Source organism: Sminthopsis crassicaudata, chromosome X, assembly GCF_048593235.1.
Source record: "Sminthopsis crassicaudata isolate SCR6 chromosome X, ASM4859323v1, whole genome shotgun sequence".
NCBI classification, from domain to species: domain Eukaryota; kingdom Metazoa; phylum Chordata; class Mammalia; order Dasyuromorphia; family Dasyuridae; genus Sminthopsis; species Sminthopsis crassicaudata.
In genome coordinates this window covers 36,394,092-36,415,653 of record NC_133623.1, presented here as the reverse complement: position 1 = coordinate 36,415,653, position 21,562 = coordinate 36,394,092, and the positions used below count along the sequence as shown (strand labels likewise).

Below are 21,562 nucleotides of genomic sequence, written 5' to 3'. Positions count from 1 at the left end.
GATCTCTTTTATCCAATCCTTCATTTTATATATTCCCACCCTGAGAACCAGAGAAGCTTCATGACCTACCATCATAGAGTACCATGGTTAAAGAACCAGCCCAATGTCCAACATCTCTGGTCCCTGTTCCAAAATGTAGATTGCATAAATTCCTATAAAAGAAAAACAAAAACAAATTACCTCATACTGGAGCAAAAACCTTTGTTAACAAAAAATTGGGGTTAGAATCTTAAAAAAAAATCAGTCACTAAAGTCCCATATTCTATGAGAAGCCTTTCCTGATCCCTCCTTTTGGTTGTCTCCAATTGATTTGTTTGTATGGCATTTCTTCCATTACACCATAAACCCCTTGTGGGAAGGAATTATTATTCTGCTGTTCCTTGTATCCCCATCTAGAACTTATCCCTATGTCTGGCACAGAATAGGCAGTTACAATCCAACAAACGTTATTGATATTTATGTTGAATAAATAATTGTTTATTGACTTGACGAGTCGACTATACAAATAATTATAGTAAAGACACCCATAAATAAATGTATAAACTTTGATTTTTAGATTATTTACCTTTTGATCTAATGAAATAATTTCATTGGTATTGCGGATACTTCCTCCACCAATTCAGATCAGTAACTAGACAGTATTAGAGAGAGGCTGAATTTGAACCCCAGACATCTAAACTTTGACACTAGACTTCTACTATACCACATAGTACAATGAAAATTCAATAGACCTGGGGGGAAGACACATTCATTTAGGATAGTTTAATTCTCATACAAGCTGTTCTTTGTATCCATGTACAAACAGCTATGAAATGTTTCTGAAATTGTTTCAATAAGTCCATTAATATTAATAGGAATTAATATTTGGTAGTTTACAAAGCACTTTCTTCCCGCTACCTGGCCCTGAGGTTTTATGTAAGCATTATTAAGCCCCAGGAAAGCTGGGATCTGAGAGGTTAGATAACTTGCCCATAGTCACCAATCTAGTAAGCAGTAATCCTCAAACTTTTTAAATAGGGGGCCAGTTCACTGTCCCTCAGACTGTGGGAGGGCCGGACTATAGTAAAAACAAAAACTCACACTCTGTCTCCGCCCCTCAGCCCATTTGCCATAATCCGGCAGGCCACATAAACATCCTCAGCAGGCTGTACCCATGGCCGTAAGTTTGAGAACCCCTGTGACATGAGAAATCATGATGCTTATGGTATCACTGGTATCACTTTTGATGGTTCTATTTTTTTTTTTTACAGAAAATTCTGCAGGAGAGAATTCTCTTCTGGAAGAATTGTATGTATTTGATAGAGGATACAAAATTCAAACCTAGTTAAGCTGGAGTTTGGAACCAGAGAATTAGAGTGACTACATATCTGAACCATTTAAAGTTGTAAAAAAAAAAAATAGACCTGTTCCTAAATCAGTCATCTCAATAACTTTTAAAGTCATGGTTATGACTTAAATGATCATAGACTTAAAACTGGAAATAGGTCTTAGGGAATACCTAGTTCCAATTGCTTAATTTTACATGTGAATAAACTGAGAGGAAATGACTTATCCAAAGCTACTGCGGCAAAGCTGTGATATGAATCTAGAGCCATGTTCCCAAATTAATATTTTTATTCAGTGTTTCCAGATGAGTAGACACAACTACTCTATTGAAAATTTTAGATTATTGGTTCTAAACTTTATATTATAACTTTCAATAAATGTTTCATCATGCTAATAGGATCCACTTTAGTGAAGAAGAGTCTTTAAGACAGGGAGTAGTTTGCTTTAGTGAATCAAATGTTTTCTTTTTACAATCAACAACAAGCGCAGTGGATAAAGATATGGACTTCAAGGGAATAATATTGCCCTCGAAGGCCTGGTCTACAATTAATAAGAAGGCCTTTGAGTTGCATATTGAGGAGGCTCATAAATGCTTTCTAAATAACCAGCACTGTGGACCTTCAGGCCAATAGTTGCTGATGTTTTGAGTTACCTTTTTTGGTGTTAGTAAAGTCTGATGATTTTCCCCCCATGTCTTTGACATCTTCCCCTCCTTCAGGCGTCTGGAAGATTAATCCCACAATGCCCTTTTCATTCTCTCACATCCACAGAAGTCTTTTCTAGTTACACATGGTCCAACCCAGACATCTTTCTAACCTTTGTTCCTTTGGTTCCATTTAGACCTTTATAATTACATCTTAGATTGGAGTGCAATGGTGGTGACTCTGTTGTCCCTGACAGTGAAAGAAGTTCTTAAAATATCTATATGTTGTTTTTTTCCCAACATTCAGTCTTTTAGCTGCTTAGGAGTTTCAGGATCTAATAAACATTTTTCTCAAGTCAAAATATTTATTTCCTTCATTCTCTTCTTTGAATTGGCATCTACAATTTACTTTATCATTTGGTGCTTCTGTGATGTTGCCTAAGTCACTCAACCTTTCAAACTCCATTTTTCCACCTCTGAGATCCTGTCCAGCTCTACATCTAAGCATTATGATCCAGTGACTAGTTCTTGAGAACTCCCAATAAGAACCACCAAAATACTTCTCTTTACAGTGTTTCCCATCATAGGGAGTAAAAATACTATTATCTCCATTTTACAGATGTAGAGACTGAGACTTTGAGAGGTAAGATGACTTACCCCATGCCATATCAAATGAGATAATCATGTAAAATATTTTGCAAATCTTAAAGCACTATGTAAATGTGAGCTATTATTATTTTCATTTTTAACATATTAAATATGACAAGGGTTTCAAACCCAGACCTCCAGACTCCAGGGCCTATAATTATCCCACTATTCCATGCTGTGTCTGCAGAGAGCTTTGGTATGAATTCTACAAAACCACATATAAGTAAAAGAATATGCAAATTAAGCACAAATTCAGTGCATATATTTGAATTTCTATACCAATTGCTAACTGTGCCCAAAAGACTTACATCAATTACTTGAAAAAGTAGATGCTACCATTAAGATGAGTCAAATCCAACAAGTTATAGATGACAGAAGATTGGAATCATCAGTATGAGATGGAGGAATGGCTGTGCATGTCACCTGTTTTACCACATTTGTGATCTTGGGCCAAGCCTTTGACCCCTTTGCCCTTTCATTTTCCTTCTCTCTTAAATGAGGCCATTAGACGAGATGATCTTTAGTGGGCCTGCTAGCTTGAAAATTTTCTGGTTATGTCTTCTCACTACTCCTAGTGGAGAAGGAAACCATGTAGGTATATGGCTAGGCATAGGTTCTGACCAATGTGAGGTTGAGAAATGGAAGACTTTGGGTAAGGAACTTCCCTCTCTGAGCCTTAGATTCCCACTCAACAAAATGTGGGCAGAGAAGGTGGTCTCAAAGGGCCCCTCTGGCTCTCACAGTCAAGGATTCCACCAATCTCAATCAAAATCAAAAGTATGTCAGTCTATGGAAACTGAGTGGATGCCCATCAACTGGAGAATGGCTGAATAAGTTGTGGTATATGAATGTTATGGAATATTATTGTTCTTTAAGAAATGATGAGCAGGAGGATTTCAGAGAGGTCTGGAGAGACTTACATGAACTGATGCTGAGTGAAATGAGCAGGACCAGGAGATCACTGTACATGGCAACAATACTGTATGATGATCAATTCTGATGGACGTGGCCATTTTCAACAATGAGATGAACCAAATCAGTTCCAGTAGATCAGGAATGAACTGAACCAGCCACACCCAGCTGGGAGATGACTATGAACCACTACATAGAATTCCCAATCCCTCTGATTTTGTCCACCTGCATTTTGGATTTCCTTCACAGGCTAATTGTACACTATTTCAAGGTCCAATTCTTTTTATGTATACATATATTGTATTAACTTATACTCTAATATATTTAACATATATTGGTCTACCTGCCATCTGGGGAGGGGGGGAAGGAGGGGAAAAGTTGGAACAAAAGGTTTGGCAATTGTCATTGCTGGAAAATTACCCATGCATATGTCTGGTAAATAAAAAGCTATAATAATAAAAAAAAGTATAGAAAGGAAAAAAAAAAAGTATGTCAGTCTGGTTTCCATCCCACCTCCCCCTCTCTTATCAGCCACCTAGTAGAAATGCTCATGGGCAGCAAAATGAAAAAGATGCTCAAACTAAGAAGGGGAAAAAGGAAAAGCAAGAGGTCCCTACAACTTTGTTTTGTTTCTTGAAGTGATACTGTAGCTCCTAATTCCAAGGTTTTGCATTAGCTTGCCTCTATGCCTTGAATGCTCTGAGCCCTTATCTGTCTCTTAGTTTTCCTGACACCTTTCAACTGTCAGCTCTAATCTTCCTTTCTCCAGAAAACTTTTCTCTGTTCCCTTATCAGTTAGTGCCTCCCCCCCCCCCCAGAACTGTTGCTGTTCAGTCATTTAATCTGACTCTTTATGACCCCACTGGGGGATTTTTTGGCAAAGATACCGGAGTGACCTTCCATTTCCTTCTCATTTTACAGATGAGGAAACTGAGGCAAATATAATGAAGTGACTTGCAAGGTCACACAGCTAGGAAGAGGTGAAATTTGAACTTAGGAAGAAGAGTCTTCCTGCCTCCAGGACAAATGCTTCATCTGCTGCACCACCTAGCTGCCCTATCCCCTCAGAATAATATCCATCTGTGTATCTAGTCATTTAGGCGTCTCCACCCCTCAGAATGTAAGCATCTTTTAATCTTTCTTTTTATCCCCTGTGCTTAGCCTCATTCTTGAAACATAGTAATCACTTAATAAATGCTTATTGATTGAATAATCGATGAGAGGAGGTACCTGAGTTCCCTAATATTTAATGGTGGTATGACAGGAAGATTGGATGTTGATGACCCAATCCTTTGAGACTGCACAATATATTCTTCCTAGTGCCATCCTACTCAGAGGCTTCAGAAAATACTTGATGTAATAGGGGACCCCTACTCTTCCTGTTTCAAAGAATGTGCAGTTATACTATGTAACTAAAGAACATTTAAATTGGCTGCTTGACTAGTTGTGAAAGAATAATAAAAGGCTCGAACCAACAATACTTCTCTTTTTTGGCGCCTTTTGGTAGGGAGGAAGACAAAATAAAGCCTTAAGCCTTGAGTTAGCAAAACAGGTAATATGAGTGGCGGCAACATCCCACTGCTGCCAAACACCTACTCTTTCCCATCCAGCTGCCTTGTGGTCATGAACACATGTTGCTTCCTCTGTTTCTATCTTTCTTATGACTATTCTTTCCTGATTCTAAGGGAATAAGTATGAGGAATAGAACAGACCAGGAGATGATTCTGTGATCTTAAGAGCTACTAGAGGTCCTGCAATCAGAATCAATAGCATAATTCCCCAGTCACAAGAGCCAAGACTTGTGAGGGACAGCTCTGAAGAATAGCAACCTGTTGACCCAGGCTAGCAAGAACTCAATCTAACAGGTAAAAGTACAGAGTGATTTATCAATCTCGAAAACAACTTAGTGGAGCAAATGTTTGGCAGTTGCTACTTTAAATCTGAGCCTACTTTCCCCAGGGACCAAGTGGGGATGTGGAGGACATATTCCTAGTTTGGGAAGATGCTTCTATAATTATTCCCTTGCTATGATTTCTTTATAAACATCCATTTTCAAAAACAAATTGCTATCAGTTGACCCATTTATATTGAAGAGAGATCAATTGGTCAAATTGATGTTGAAACAATGAGATGATCCAAATCAGTTCCAATTGTTGAGTAATGAAGAGAACCAGCTACACCCAGCAAAAGAACTATGGAAAATGAGTGTGGACCACAACATAGCATTTCCATTCTTTTTGTTATTGTCTGCTTGCATTTTTGTTTTCCTTCTCAGATTATTTTCACCTTCTTTCTAATACAACAAGATAATTGTATAAATAAATATATATATATTATATTCAACATATACTTTAACATATTTAACATGTATTAGACTATCTGCCATCTAGGGGAGGGGGGGGAAGGAAGGGAAAAGTTGGAACAGAAGGTTTTGCAAGAATCAACGTTAAAAAATTACCCTTGCATATGTTTTGTAAACAAAAAGCTGTAACAAAATAATTGCTGTTGAAAAAATATACCAGATGGAAGATTATAAGGAACTATATTAGAAAAAAGCTCTAAGCTCTTACAGTTATACCTAGAATTCTGAGAAGAAAAATAGGAACCTCAATCCAGAGACTCAGTCATAGTCCAAGCTGGTTTGGATAAGTGAAAGTTAGAGCTTATGGTAGCTATCAACATTGAGCTATGGTAAAGAGGGGGCAGTTCACAGAGTGTCTGAAGTCTGAGGAGACAGTTTTGGCTCAAATAGATGACATTTAGTCTTTGGCTATTCAATATGGTTCCAACATAAGCCCGAGACCTTCCAGCCACTGTCATATAGATTAGTCTCTGGACTCTTTTCCTCTACCAGCTTCTGTCTACACAGTGAAAGGAATAGTGAAATATCACCCTCAATTTCCCTCCAAGTGACAGGCTCCTCTCCCCAGCAGACTGTAAACATTTTGAGGGAAGATAAATGTTTAGTATTTTTGGAGAAGAAAATACGGATTTAATTGAGTTCCTACTATGGGCTTTGTACTTTGTGCCAAGTGCTTTGCAAGTATCTCATTTGCTCCTGACAAGCAGTCCTGGGAGGTATGTGCTAATATTATCCCCATTTTACAGTTGAGGAAATGGAGGCAAATGCAGCTTCAGTGACTTGCTCAGGGTCATACAGCTATTACTTATGTGGGGTTAAATTTGACCTAGGTCTTCCTGATTCCAGGCCCAGCTCTCTTAACACTGAATCACTTATCATTGTATAGTGAGGAAAGTGCTAGAATGTACCATATGACCTCTGTTCGGATGCCCACTTTGTTATTTACTGCTACCCGTGTGACCGGGAAAGTTATTTTATCTCCCTGGCCTCATTTTTCCCACCTATAAAATGATGGGCTTGGACTATCAGCTGAAGCCCTATCCAGCTGTCGATTTATGATTTCCCCACTTATTGCTATATCGCCTCTGGCTCAGGGATTTCTTGGGAGCAGTTAAACCCACTCTCCATTTTCTTAGCAAGCTCCCGAAAAAAAAAAATACAACTCCCTAATGAGGCAGAATCAATCAGAGCTTGGATCTTCCCAGCTTGGCCCTCCCTGAGGCCCAGCAGTTTCTCTGCTGAGAGGGTAAGCATGACAGGAGAAGTCCCTTCCTAATTCCTTTTGGGCTCTGCATCCCTTTAAGCCAAACATTTTCCTCTCAGACCAAGTCTGGTCCATTTGCTTCTCTTTGTATTGGGTCCTCGTGCTTGCCTGGAGATTGGTTGCTTTGCCAAGCCTAAAAAAAGAAGGTGTTCCAGGCCCAATATTCCTTCAGCCTTCAGTGACTGGACCTGCTGAGAGGCTCCCAGCTGCCATGGCTCAAGGCTTTCTCACTAACTCCCTGTCTGCCTTCTGGGGTCCCTGGCAAAATCTTAACTCTGCTCTTCCAAGCAATTCTGAGGGAGCACTGACTCACAGAAACCCAAAATGATTTGTGATTCTGGGATTTTTCTCGCATCTATTAGCCCGACTAAATCCTAGGGTCCCACATGCCCTGCCCCTTGAGATCATCTCTTTCAATCTCTCATAAAAGTTGCAATCGGCAATTGTCTCCTCCCAGGCCTAAACAGCTTGCAGCTGCCAAATTTTGTTAATACTGTGGATGAACAGCCTTGTACCCTCCTTTCATTCCAACTTCACTACTGCAGCAAGGCCTTTCTCCCCCTGCACGTAATTCTACACCAAAATCCTCAAATTATCCAAAACTCTTCTACCCTCCTTTAGTAATGCCATCCTATCAAACACAGCTCCCTTCCACTTTGCAGTGAGAAAAGTCACTTGAGCTTGAACTGTGGCAAATATGTAGGATTGGTTCTAAAAGATGAATTCATTTTAGTGAAGAAATGTCAACGTCTCCTCCCTCCAAATTTGCAGCCTGTGGGGCAGGGGCAGCTACTTCTGGAAGAGGGGAGGGAAGAGCCAGTCCAAGGTACATGCCCATTCACCACCTGCCAATCTGTTCCCTCCTTAGACCTCTCCTTCCAGGACTATGTATCAAAAGGGAAATGGTTCCATTAAGGCTTCTCTACCTGTCATATCCTAAGAGCTGCTGTTGTTGGGCAGAAGGGGTCAGACACACACACACACACACACACACACACACACACACACACACACACACACACACACACACTGATTTAGGAATGAATCACTGGGGCAATTCAAGTTCTCAGACCTCCATGTTGATGCACTCATTCCCTGGGCCCTAGAACAACAGTGGATCTGATTGTGGATCCACACACAGATTCCTGGAAGAAATCAAAGCTGGGACACATCAGTCCTAGATGCTCCTTCAAAAGCTTCAGCAATTAGAGCCACTCGTAACAAATGGATCAAAACACCAAGGGACCACAATCTTAAGGCAGGCAAGTTTCTGAATAGTACTACACAGCTATCTGAATGTTCACTTCCTTCTTCACCCCCACTCAGGGTGAGTCTGCATCTTCTAATGTGGCTAGCATTTCCATGATACCTATACTTTGCAAAATGTGTTACATATGTCACTTTATTTAATTCTGGGATAGGTGGTATTATTACTCCCATTTTACTGATAAGGAAAGTGAGGTAGACCTAGGTTAAGTGATGTGATACTACTACATGTACCACCTACAGTAGCATAAACTAATATTAGTCTTTTTCCTCCTCCTGGGAACAAAATCTAGACAGCTCAGAGATAGCGACTATATAAGCATTTATCAAGCACCAACTTCGTTCCAGTAAAACAAACCTTTTTAATTTTTAATTAATTAATTTATTTATTTTGTCTAGGGTTATACATAGTGTTTTGGCCAGGATTCAAACTTAGGCCTTCCTCATTCCAAGTCCCGTGTTCCACCCACTGAGCCACACTGTTGTATGAAGGAATGACCTTGACAATATTAACACCTGTCTTGACTTCACATGACTTCCCTGAAATGGGTCTCTCTCCTCTGACGGAGATAGAGGTGGAATACCTTCCTTCCCAACCCCTCTACTCCTAACAATAAACGAAATAATATCAGGAGTTTTAGTCAGGTAGTAACATGCTGGCCCATTTTCCCTGGATGAAGTGATCTGTCGTCATATGAGTTATATTAGCATCTAATTTTTACTCTCTGTGGTTCCAAAGGTCATGCGCCTGCATGTCCTATCTATGTATAAACTGTGCATAAAACTTTTTTCTGCTGCCCATGAATGGGGTCAAGAGAACTCAGAGATAGCCACCATCCCAAACATTTATTAAGCACCAACTTCATGCCAGGTCTGTCAAGACTTTTATAAAACTCTAACTTTAAAACTGTAACTTACTCTCAGTGTACATAAAGATCCACTATGCTGCTGGAAAGGCTGAAGTCTGAGAGAAAGAGCCCTATGCTTGGGTCCAGAGACTGCCTTCAAATTCCAGCTCTGCTTTGATAGCCACGTGACTGCAAACCAGCAAGATCAGCTCATCTGTACAAAGGAAATGTCTGCACTGAATTCTATCATGTCAGGGTCGGCGAGGACCTCAATGCCTATCGAGTTTAAGTCACGCTTGACGGGTGGGCAGACACACCCTCAGTCTGAGACCTGCAAGGCAGGGAACCCTCTGCTTCCTCCAGTCAGCCCGGCAAGGATGTTTTTCCCTTAGCCATAGCCTCCCTTTGCCGCTGCAAAAATCCTTCCAAATCAACCCTCTTGGACAAAGCAGAATAAGGGTAATAATCACTCTTTTAGGAAACAGCTCTTTAGACTTTCAGATAATTAACGGGTGGCTGTAATGGCCCTACTACCCCACCAACTTTGCTGTTCTCAAGGTTAAGCATCCCTGCTCCTTTCAACTAATTCTTATAAGGAAGGCAGGCATTCAAGACCCTTCACATTCCTGGCTGCTCTCCTCTGGACTCATTTGTCGCTACTGACTGCACAGGTTTGTTGTGAGCAAAGGGCCCTGTAAATCTTCAAGTGGCAGGGTGATGAAAAGCAGGGATTTCATGCCCCGAGCCCAATATTGTAGCTGTGAAGGCCTGGCAGAAACCCCAAAACATCAGCCAACTGGGCTCTGGCAATGTCACTGAATTGGTTAGTACCCTGAGTTTGGGGATGAGACTGCTCCTGTGAATCTAGGAAATTGATGGAGCAGCCCAGGGTTAGAGGCTGGCCCTGCTTGGAACCACTGTGATCACCAGCTTGTCATGGAGGAGAGCGGAGAGATTAGAATTCCTCGGTGCTGATATCACAAGAAGGCAAGTCACATGGAGACAAATCAGAAATGCTGAGCTCCTACAGGCTAGACGTGCTTCAGTAGAGAGAGCGACCTCTGACCCCTCACATGCTCCTACCGTACCTTTGAGGACACACATGAAACACACTGAGCATGAATACTCTGATTTAACACCAGTACAACATCATGCCAAAACGAGGCACGGATCTTACTGGTTTTAGGCCGAGGTTTCATACCTCTCTCTGTCAGCAACATTTTCGGTTCCAAGTCACATAACTTTATTGGAGATCAGTGCAGGGCAATCACAGAAACAGCTTCATTCTGAAACCCAGATTAGATGAAATGAGTGGAGATGGGAGAGCTACTTACATTTGAAGAGGCAAAAGCTAAAGGACCTGAAATCACTAAAGATCGATTACCTCCAAAAGTTCTTCCTAATAATGCAATCTATAGTAAGCAATAATTCTGAGGTCTCAACTTATGTTGAAGAGGAGATGGGCAAATTTCAAATGGAATTCTGAAAAGTCCTTTTTGAATGCCATTGCCTGGATCCAGCTAATAAACCAGGAATACTAAAGCAAGATTAGTACCAAGAATAAGCCGGGCAAGCTACTGAACAACTACCTGGCTGCCACCACCAGAATTTCTTCAGTGCTTTTATATTCTATGTATAGTCTATAGAATATTTTTATTTAGTGCTTAGATATTTATTACATAATTTATATTTAGGGTATTTATATAGTATTTATAAATTTAGAAAGTACTTTACATGTTATCATTATCACATCTGCTCCTCACAAGAGTAGAAGATAGATGTCATTCCTATGTCCACTTTACAGATGAAAATAATGAGGCTAAGAGATTAAGTGGCTTGGGGCAGGGGAGGTGGCACATAGCTAGGAACTCACATCTTCCAGACCTCTGGCCAGGGCTCTATCCACTTTGCCACTTCTTTAAGGTCCTGGGCTAGGCAGTGGTGATACAAAGACAAAAGGAAAACAATCCCTTGCTCTAGGGGAGTTTTTCTTCTACTGGACAAGTAAAGCAGACACAAAGTAAGTAAGCTTGCAGAGGGAGCAGGATTTTTCTGCTCAGCACTCACACTGCTATATGCTGGTCCTTTAAGGGCCTTCAATAGCTTTGTACACACTGTCGCCTTTGCTCCTCACCAATAAGATGTGTGTTGTCCCCGGGCCATAAATCCTGGAGGGCAAGGATTGTCCGGTTTTTGCACGCCCTGAGCAAAGCCCAGGGCCCGGATAAAGGAGCGTTCTATTGCCCAGAGCTGTTTGGCCTCCCAGGGCTCTGGGACCTCGGCCCGGCATTCTGATTTTTCTGCCCAAAGTCTCTGGCCTTTGCTCTTGCAGTTCCCTGCTGGTCCTGTGAGGTGTGCCTCGGGCTGCTGAGCAAGACCAGCCCCAGGCTACCTTCCTTTATGCCGTCTTTCCTCCTCCCAGGACAAAGCAAAGCTCAGGCTCAGGAGGCAGACCCAGGAAGCCCCCGAGTCTGTAAGAGTCTGGTCCCAGGCAGTGTGACCTTTCTCTCCCATTCAGGAGCAGCTTACCTCGATCACCATGGCAACCAGCTGCTTTCCAAACCCTGGATCCCACCCAGGCTCCATTTTTTCTCCACTGAGAAGCTACATTTTTTAAGTCCACCTTCAGCCAGTGCAAATGTGTCAACACCATTTTTCTTCTGCTGGGGCGAAATCTTCTAGAAACCGGGCTAAATTAACATAGAGCCAAAGAGGGCTGAACATGAGACTGGGGAGAAAATGCTGGGCCAGGAGTCCAGAAAACCTGTTCAAATGTCAGCTAAGTTGCTGATGTTAGTGCTGGGATCTGGGGGATCCCATTAATCAATCTGGAACGAAAGGATGGGTAGAAGGTGATCTGCATTAGTGGCTCGGAAGGACTAGTAGAGAGCAATGGGTTTTAAGATAACTATCAAGGGGGCTTTTCCCTCATCCAGGATGCTTATTTTGACTTCATTTTTTGAATTCAAACACCCCCACTCCATTTCCTTCTTTTTTAGATGGAGTAAGACAATAAGCTCCATGATTACAGTAATGCAGATGAAAAGAATAATAAGTTAAAGATCTTGTCATGACAGTGACCAATTATGGCCTCCCAAAGCGGTGAGGAACTGTACCATCATGCTTTGCTTGTGCAGGCGGGAGATGATGGTTGCAGAATGTTGCATGAGCGGTCAGTTAGAGGTAGGCTGCACGAATTGGTTTTGTTTACCTTTTTTCTTTGTTACTAGGGGTGGGGCTTGCTGATTGGGATCAGGATGGGGGTTACCTTGAAATAATTGAGATGATTAACAGAAGGGGTAAATAAAACTTTAAAGAATGATAAAACTTAAAAAAAAAAACCTAAATGAAAAGCATCCATTTTTCCCATGTTAGGGGACTGTCACAGCCCAAGCTTTTTTCACATTGTGACACTGGAATAGCCCCCTAATCAATCTCCCTGCTTTCTCCTCCCTTCCAATCCATCATACAGGTTACTGTCACATTTAATTTCCTAAAAAGCAGTCATCACAGGAAACCTCTTCTCAAAAACCCAATCCAACTGCCCACTACCTACAAGCTCAGCTCCTTAGCCTACCACTTCCCGGCTTGTTGAGTTAGTATGTGCCAGGCACTATGCTAAGGATTCAGGATCCAAAGAAAAGCAAAACCAACCCTTGTCCTTGGGGATCTCAGTCTAATAAAGGAGGCAACACACACACACTGTGTACAAATGAGATGCACGGGGATAAATTGGAGATGACTTCAGAGATAAGGAACTAGAATTAAGGGGGATTGGGAAGGGCTTCTCCTGAAGGTGATCATTAAGCTGAGATTTGTAGGAAGCCATGAGGCAGAGATGAGAAAGAAGGGAATTCCAAGGATGGAGGACAGCCAGTAAAAATTCCTGCAGTCAGAAGAGTGTAGTTAGTGTTCAAGGAAATCGCTGGATCCAAGAGTATGCCCAAGGAAGGAAGATGTTAGGAAAACTAGAAAGGTTACAGACTGTCGGAATATGAAGGGCTTTAAAAGCCAAACAGAAGATTTCATATTTGTAATAAGGAGTAGTAATAAGGAGCCACAGCAATTTACTGAATAGGAATGACCTGGTGAGACCTGAGCTTTAGGAAGGTCATTTTGATAGTTCAGAGAAGCAGCTGGTAGCGCACTGGCTAGAGCTCTGAACTTTGAGTCAGGGAGATCTGCGTTCAAAACCAGTTTCTGGCCACTAGCTGAGTGGCCCTGGGCATGTAAGTCACTTAACCTGTGCCTCAGTTTCCTCAGCTGTAAAAGGGGAGTCATTGTAGCACCACCTCTCAAGGTTATTATGAGGATCAAAAGATAGAATACTTGTAAAGTACTTGCTTGACGCAAGTAGAATTGATATAAATCCTTACTCCTTTACTGTTGCCCCAGAAAGTTGGACTGGAGAGAGGAGAAACTTAGGGTAGGGAGGCCAACTGACCAATCCAGGTGAGAGGTGATAACAGTGTCTGAGAGAAGGGGGCCAACCTGACCTGGTTTTCACAACAACACTGCCTATGTTCTTCCTAATGCTAATGAATGGAGAGTTCGCCCTTTCCCCCTTCTTTCTCATCTCATCTCATTCAAATACCTTTTCCTCTTCTCTCTTGCTTCATTCTGGTCTCAGCTGTCCCGGCCAAGGCCAACATTTCTCCATAGATCCTTGACCCTGCCTGTTACCCTACTCCAGCAGATTGTCTTCTCTACCATACTCTGCCCCCGAGATTTATTTTCTCCCCGTGTGATGGGTCCTCCCAGACTGCCTACAAACATGCCCATGGATTTCTCTTTTTTGTATAACAGCTTTTTATTTTTCAAAATCCACGCAGAGATAACTTTTGACATTCACCCTGGCAAAATCTTGTGTTCCATATTTTTCTCCCTCCCTCCTCCCTTTCCCTAGACAGCAAGCCATCCAATATAGGTTAAACATGTGCAATTCTTCTAAACATATTTCCACATTTATCATGCTGCATGAGAAAAAAAAATTAGGATCTCCCTTTCATAAGGAAACAAACAAATGCACTCGATCTAACTAGACCTGCTAAGTTATAATTCCATCTCTTCTAGCTTTCCTGGTAAAAATCCTTTAAAAAGCCTTCTAGGCCTTTAACTTTGATATCATCCCTGGCTCCTCATTCTCACTCACCTCACATCTTTAATTCATTTCCAAGTCTTGTCATCTCTTCCTAACACTCCCCAGTTCAGATCCTCAGCCACTCCCAACTCAGGGCTCCTTGCTTCAAGTCCCTTACCCCCCAGTCTAATCCATCCAGACTCTGCTGCCAAGGTCGTTTTTCCAAAGTGTGCTTCTGATCACGTCAGGCCCCTGCTCTCTGAACTCCAGTAGCTTCCTATCACCTTGAAGATTAAATATAGACACCTTGGTTTGGCATTTGAAGCCCTTCATTACCCAGACCTCTTCTGCCTTTCTGATCTTCTTAAACATTAATCCCCTCTCTTCTAGGATCCTGCTTCAAAGCTCTCCTTATTTTTCCTCCATCTCTCTTCTGTGTGTCTTTGCACCATATATTTCTCATACCTGGAATGTTCAGCCCTATTTCCAGTCTTACCTTCTGCCCTTACTCTGCCCCCTTCCTCCTCCAGGATAGTCAGAACTTCTCTGTACAACCTATATTCATTCTACTCTGTAGGCGCATATCTTGCATGTATGTACCTACTTATTCACATGTTGGCTCTCCCATTAGAATGGGGACCCTTGGAGGGCAGAGACAATGTGTTTTTACCTTCCTTTGTATCTCCAACACTTAGCATAGTATCTAGCACACAGTGATATGTGTTGACTGACTAACAATCTTCCAAGGTAGGCAGTGCTATTGTAAGTCTTGTCATCCCCATTTTATAGACGGGTTACCTGCATATTCCATTGATATCCAAACAATGTTAAAATCTCGAAGGAGATCCTTCCCCCATCCCACTCTCCACCCAACACACTGCCTGCTTCTCCTATAGACTATTTATGGGAGGACAAGGAGAATGATACAAGAGGGGAAAAATAGATTGGTTAAAGGAGAGCATTGTACACAGTAACAGCAAGGTTGTGTGATGATCAATGATGATGGACTTAGCTCTTCTCAGGACTACAGTCATCCAAGACAATTCTAATAGACTTGAGATGGGAAAATACCATCCATATCTAAACAAAGAACTATGGAGACTGAATACAGATCAAAGTATACTATTGTCAGCCTTTTTTCTTTATTCTTTCTCATGCTTTTTCCCTTTCTTTCTGATTCGTTTCACAACATAACTGATATGGAAAGGTTTAACACGATTCTACGTGTATAGCCTATACACATTGGAAATAAAGGAAGGAGAAAAAAATTGGAACTCAAAATCTTACAAAATGACTATCAAAACCAGCTTTACCTATAATTCGAAAAAGTAAAATATTATTAAGCAAAAACCAAAACAAAAAAGAAACAGATGGGTTACGATTTATACTGCTAAGAAGTTATAGCCACCTAAATGAGCTTATCCTATAAGGAGCCTGTATAAGTTTTGGGGATCTTTATTTCAACTCCTGTTGTCATTGGTAAGTCATATTGCCAGAACAAGGCTATGCTTACCCCTGTGGATTATTTTTAATGCTATTCTCTCAAGCCCCCATTTCAGTGTATTTTCCTCAACATCAATCATCAGTCATACTTAATATCTTCCTTGTATCACTTGCTGACTCAGTAATTAGCACCCTACTGTCATTTAACCTTTTGGAATTAATGAGCTTTCCAAAAGGGATATTTGCTGAAAAGATACAAGAAGAAGTACAAATCCCCCTAAACTGGACCCATAGTCTACCATGTATCATCTCAGCCCTTAAGAAGAATGGGTTCAAACTTAAAGCAGTCATTCCAAAGCATTTATGCCACCAAGAACATTTTCAAATGCTGCATGAGCTATGGACGAAGGTACTTCTTTTCCTGCAGTAAGCAGGATCTCCCTGTTCATTCACCATTGGGCTGTGTCACGGCTTTGTTCCCCTCTGAGTGTGGCTGCTCACAGACTCCAGCATGAACTCTCAATTCAAGGACCCATGGTGCTCTCCCTATTTTTTGAAGCTCCCGGGATCATAACCTAATCTGTTCCATCTCCCAGTAAGTCAAGTACCTCTAATAATCCTTCCCAGAAGTTAGCAAGCAGTCAATACACTCCAGACGGAAACTAGAGCACCATGGGCTCACAGCTACACGTGGCCTCAGGTTGAGCTAGATGGTCACTGTCTTTCTCCCTACTTAGAAGCTTACAGCCAGTATTGCCATCTCATTTGAACAGAGGTGGGGGGGGGAAAGCATAAGCTTATACAGAAAAGGCCTTTTGTACACATGCTTAGTTTCAGGGGAGAAGTCTCTTGAAAAGCCTTTCCTCCCCATATGGTAGACAGACACAGACTTACCTGGGTAGCCTCCAAAGACCAGGACTTGAGTTGCATCGGGCTGAGCAGACTGTCTATGTTCGCAGGTGCTGGGATCCCACGAGAGATGTAAATATTCACATGTGAAGAAATGTCGGTTCAGCTAGGCATAGTAAGTGGCCCAGAGTCACACGGCTATAAAAGACAAAATTGGAATTATGATCTAATTCTTCTATGTCTACATCCAAGGTCCTAACCCTTGTATCATGCTGCCCTTTAAACATCCTAAGATTTGGGCTATAGCTATACAGACACCATGTACCATGGAACTGTGGTCCCAGATTTCTCCTCTGAGTTGATTCCATTTCTTAGCATCACATAGAAGCCTTATATCTTCCCACTCCTGGATTTCTTTCTCGATTTGTGTATATCCTTGAAACACATGAGAGGTGAAATTGACAATGACGCAGGCAACCCACCAAATTAATCGTGACACAACCATCAGAGTCAAACTCATTTCTCAGTGCCTTAACTAAAAAGCTCCTGGAAAAATCTCATCTTATTTGGAAGACACTCTGTTTTAAGGAGGGAGCAGATGAAGCGCCTTTTCCCTGACCCCCAGAAGCTTTGGAGGACCTATCTATACCCAAAATGTACTTCATCTTCATTTCTTCAGGGCTATGACTGTCTTCAAAGCTAAGCTAAGCACACAGGCAGAGCAAAATGTTAGCTGCCCAAAGGAATCCCAGATCTTTCCTGAGCAGTGCTATGCAAACAGATACTAGGGAACCCAGCAGACTGTCATCTTTCTGGTCACTGATCTTCAGCTCCTTGGCCACTGGATACAGCACCATGACGTGTGTGAGTATAGGGCTTAAGCCAGTCTAGCTTTCAAGCCTGCTCCCAATCTCTCTCTTTATGTATGAGGAGAAGCATATTTGAAATGGATCCCAAATAGAGCAAGTTGGCTTTACCCACCCCACCACTGTGGATTATTAGGACTGCTAAAAATATCTTCTGTCTCCGGAGCACTTTAAGGTCTTCAAAGGGCTTTTGCACACATTATCTCATCTGAGAATATGTGGCCGTGGGGCCATACAGCTCTGCAGAAGGCTGAATTCCTGAAAGGAAAACAGTTGGCAGACCCTGGATTAGGTACCAAGTGGGCACCCTGGCTCCCATATGGAAAGACCTATCTCCAAAGGATATTACTCACCCCCACGAGATCCCAGTTGGCTTGAGAAGAATCAATCATTTCCCCGCAGCCCGGATGATGACATTAAAAAACATGTATATCGACTCTGGGATGAAGGCTGGCCGTTTTAATTCCTTATGATGGAGTGCCCTCTAACGTCCACGATGAGAATAGCAGGGGCGAAGGCCGAAAAAAAGCCCTGGCATTGTCCCAGAGCAGAACAGCCCCCGATCTGGGTCCACCCCCTGAGCCGCCGTTGTCTCTAAGGATCCTGCGCATGCGACGCCTTCGTGAATGGCCATTCCGCAAAGCAAAGAACATCACATAAGTCCCAGAGCCACACATGGGCCTTTTTTCCAAAACAGCTTTGCACAATTTCCCAAAAAAACATACATTTAGAGCTGAAAGGACCCCAAGAGAAGTATCTCCCTCATTTTACGGAGGAGGAGAAAGCAGGCATATGCACCAGAAGGTGCTTAGCTGAAAGGTATCCCAGTGTTTACATTTCACCTTGACCTTGAAAAATATGCAAATAAGCCAGAATGCAACCAGAGGGGATTTAGAGGCAGAAAGATCTTTGAGAGCCATCTTGTTCAACCCCCTCATTTTGCGAAAGGAAATACTGAGGCCCAGAGGAAAGGACATTATTTGCCCAAAGTCCCCTCACTGCAAAATAGCAGCACTCAGGTTTGAAACTGTCTGCTCACTCTGAACCTCATGCTCTTTCTACCATATTCATCCCCCCCCCCATCTCTACCTAATTAGAGCAAGAGGCCCAGCAGCTAATCATAATTACCTAGACTATTAGTGCAGGACTTCACTGAATATGCAACAACACGGAGAGGAAGGGAGGTAGGCATGAAGAATGACTTCCACAAAATGTTCTACGCAAAACATGAAAACCTGGGAAGATCAATCCAAGTTAGCATCATTCAACTTAGCACAGTTCTTGGCCCAAAGGAAGCATTAATGAATCTTTTTTCAATGCATGCTCCCATTCCATCTCAAGACCTGCAGGAGAAAGCCTGAATTAGAAAGATGTATGAATCATTAATAACAGGTAGCAAGCAATTTAACAAAGTGATAATAATAACAACGCCGATAATTATAATAGCCATCTCATATTCCCATTGAGCTTTAAGGTTTGCAACCCAGTGAGGTACGTATAAGATTTATTCCCATTTTAACAGAGATGAAATTGGCAGGTTAGGTAACTTTTGTAAAGTCATATAGCTATTACATATCTACAGTGAGATAATTTCTCTAGAACTTTAAAGTTTGCAAAGAGCTTTACAAACATGATCTCATTTGATTCCCACAATGCTCCGGTGAATGAGAGGCAACAGATATTGTTAAAGTGTTTTACAGATGAGGAAACTGAGGTTTAGAAAGTTTTAATCATTTGCCCATAGTTATAAAATTAGCAAGTGTACCTGAAGTTAGGCTCATGATTCAAATATGGGCCTCTACTCCTTCTGCTTCTCTCCCAACACTGAAATCTCTAAAAATAAAAACATATGCAATTAGAAAATATATATTAGTTTTTAAAAATCCTTTTATTTAAAACTCTTTCCTTTGAAATACCCGCTGTAAAAGGCTAGAACTGAGCAATGCACTTGGATAATGAAGCACATGAGACTAATCGCCAATTGGAAGGTTCCCTATTAACTTGTTTGAAGGTTGACCCTCCCCAGCTGTTCTGTGCTGACTTGATTGGTGGGACAAAAAGGGGGAAGTGACGTGTGTGGGAGGTGTAGGAGGAGGAAGAGGAATTGAGACTCGGATGCTGAGTCAGTCTCTCAGGGCATTTGAGGGAGGAAGGTGTGTGTGAGGTTGCTAGGCCTAACCCCTGACCTTGACAGTAAAAAATCAAGAATAAAGACGGTTAGTGATCCTGACTCCGGCTGATTTCTGGGAAGACAGAGTTCCAGCAACTCCCTACTAGAACCACAATTAAGGCCCATCTTCAACCACTTAACCAAAACTTTTCCCATTAATTCTAACTTTTCATTTATCAGACTATTTCAGATGCTCAGACTGACAGGAAATGATTTTAAATTGTATTTGGGCAAAAATCGTGTTATTAAGAATTACCATCGTTGTTTGGTTAAAGAAGCAATGCTGCCTCCACCAACCTTGTCTAAATTAGTCAGTCAAAACATTCAATAAAGTGAAAATTCATTTTACGTCAATTTGGAGTAATCGGTTGGCTGGAAGGAAACAGACCTGTAAATATCATCTGTGTATCAGAATTTCTGAGTTGGAATAAAATTAGAAGGACCACTAATTCAATCCCCAAACCCTTCCCTACAATATACATTGTGACTGGGCATCCTCTGGGTACAAAAGGACCAAGTGGAACAGGTACCTCAGGGATCCCTTCTCCTTTGTGCTGCCCTTCCCAGCCCCTGTCACCCATTCTAATCAGAATATAAGCTTCTGGAGAGCAAAGGTTATTCTGCTTTTGTCTTTGTGTCTTCAGCACTTAGCACAGTGCTAAAGTTCTTGATAAATGCTTAGTTCATTCATCTAAATTCCACTTGACTGCTTTTAGAGTTAGAGAACTTGTTCCCCATTGAGACAACCTATTCTACTTTTGAATAGTTCTAATTCTTAGAAAACGTTTTTCTTAGTTTGAACTTAAACTTCAAACTCCCTTGTACCTTGTTCTAGTGCACTATGAGGCCACTGAACATAACTGACCTTTCTTCCATGTGACAACTTTTCAAATACTTGAAGAGAGCTATCATATTCCTCTCTTTTCCAGGCTACTCATTCCCTGTTCTTCCAATTGATGTTGGAATACATACATGGTTACTTCAAGGTAAGGACATAATACTGGGAGATATAATAGTTTCTTTCCTTGCAGTCACCAGCCAAAAGTCCTTAGAGGAATAACATTCCATAAAACAGGAGTTCATAAGAACATGGACAAATGGACCTGACTGGAGAAAAATGACATTTTCAATTTTTACTCAGCTCTAACTAAACTTACCATTTTCTTCAATTATTTTAAAAACTTTGCTCTGAATAGACTTCACCAGACTCCGAGGATATACACGAAAAGGATCTTCAAACCACTGCTGTTAAAGACATAACACTTAGTTTGATATCAATTGACAATTTTGGGTTCAAGTCCCTGGCTAGAGAAGTGATTAGCTTTAGAGTCATGGATGTGTAAGATCCTCTCCACAAGCCTCTGTTCCTCCTCTATGAGATGAGAACAGAGAGAGTGCTTAGGATTTTTGCTAGTTAGATTTTAGAAATTAAAAGTTTTATTAGCATCAAGTGTAATGCTTTCCTATTTACAAAAATCTGGAGAGGCAAAGGAACTTGACCAGGGTCCTAAAGAAAGTATATGCCTGAGATGGATCTTGAGCCTATATGCTAAGGTTTCAAATCCGGAACTTTTTTTTAAACTTCATCATGTTTCTTGGGCAAGGGAAGGATGGCCCTGGGACAATCAGCTTTAAGGCATTCCCCCATCTACTTTTTAAAAGAAATTCATTTGAAGGGATAGGGAGGGAGAGACCTTGAGATCCACAAGGTTCCATAAGTGTAAAATGCCTCAAGGCCTTTTCTAGGGAATGGGAAGAGTAGGGTGAGGATGGGCTTGAGGGGTGCTCATCTCAGTTGGGCAAATTTGGTGGACGGAGAAAGCACGCCACCTGGGAGATTCTTCCCAATTCTTGCTAACTAGCTGCTCATCTCAATTGTTTGTTC

At 41.6% G+C, this 21,562-nt stretch overlaps 1 long non-coding RNA gene across 1 annotated transcript; it reads right to left on the bottom strand.

Annotated features, from left to right (window-relative positions):
• Window positions 1-68: 68 nt before the first annotated feature.
• Window positions 69-17,907, bottom strand: LOC141548763 (uncharacterized). Its single transcript, XR_012484049.1, has 3 exons — window positions 17,861-17,907; window positions 16,687-16,839; window positions 69-152 (listed from the first exon to the last, which is right to left on the bottom strand). It is a non-coding gene; the product is annotated as an uncharacterized LOC141548763 (long non-coding RNA).
• Window positions 17,908-21,562: the final 3,655 nt, after the last annotated feature.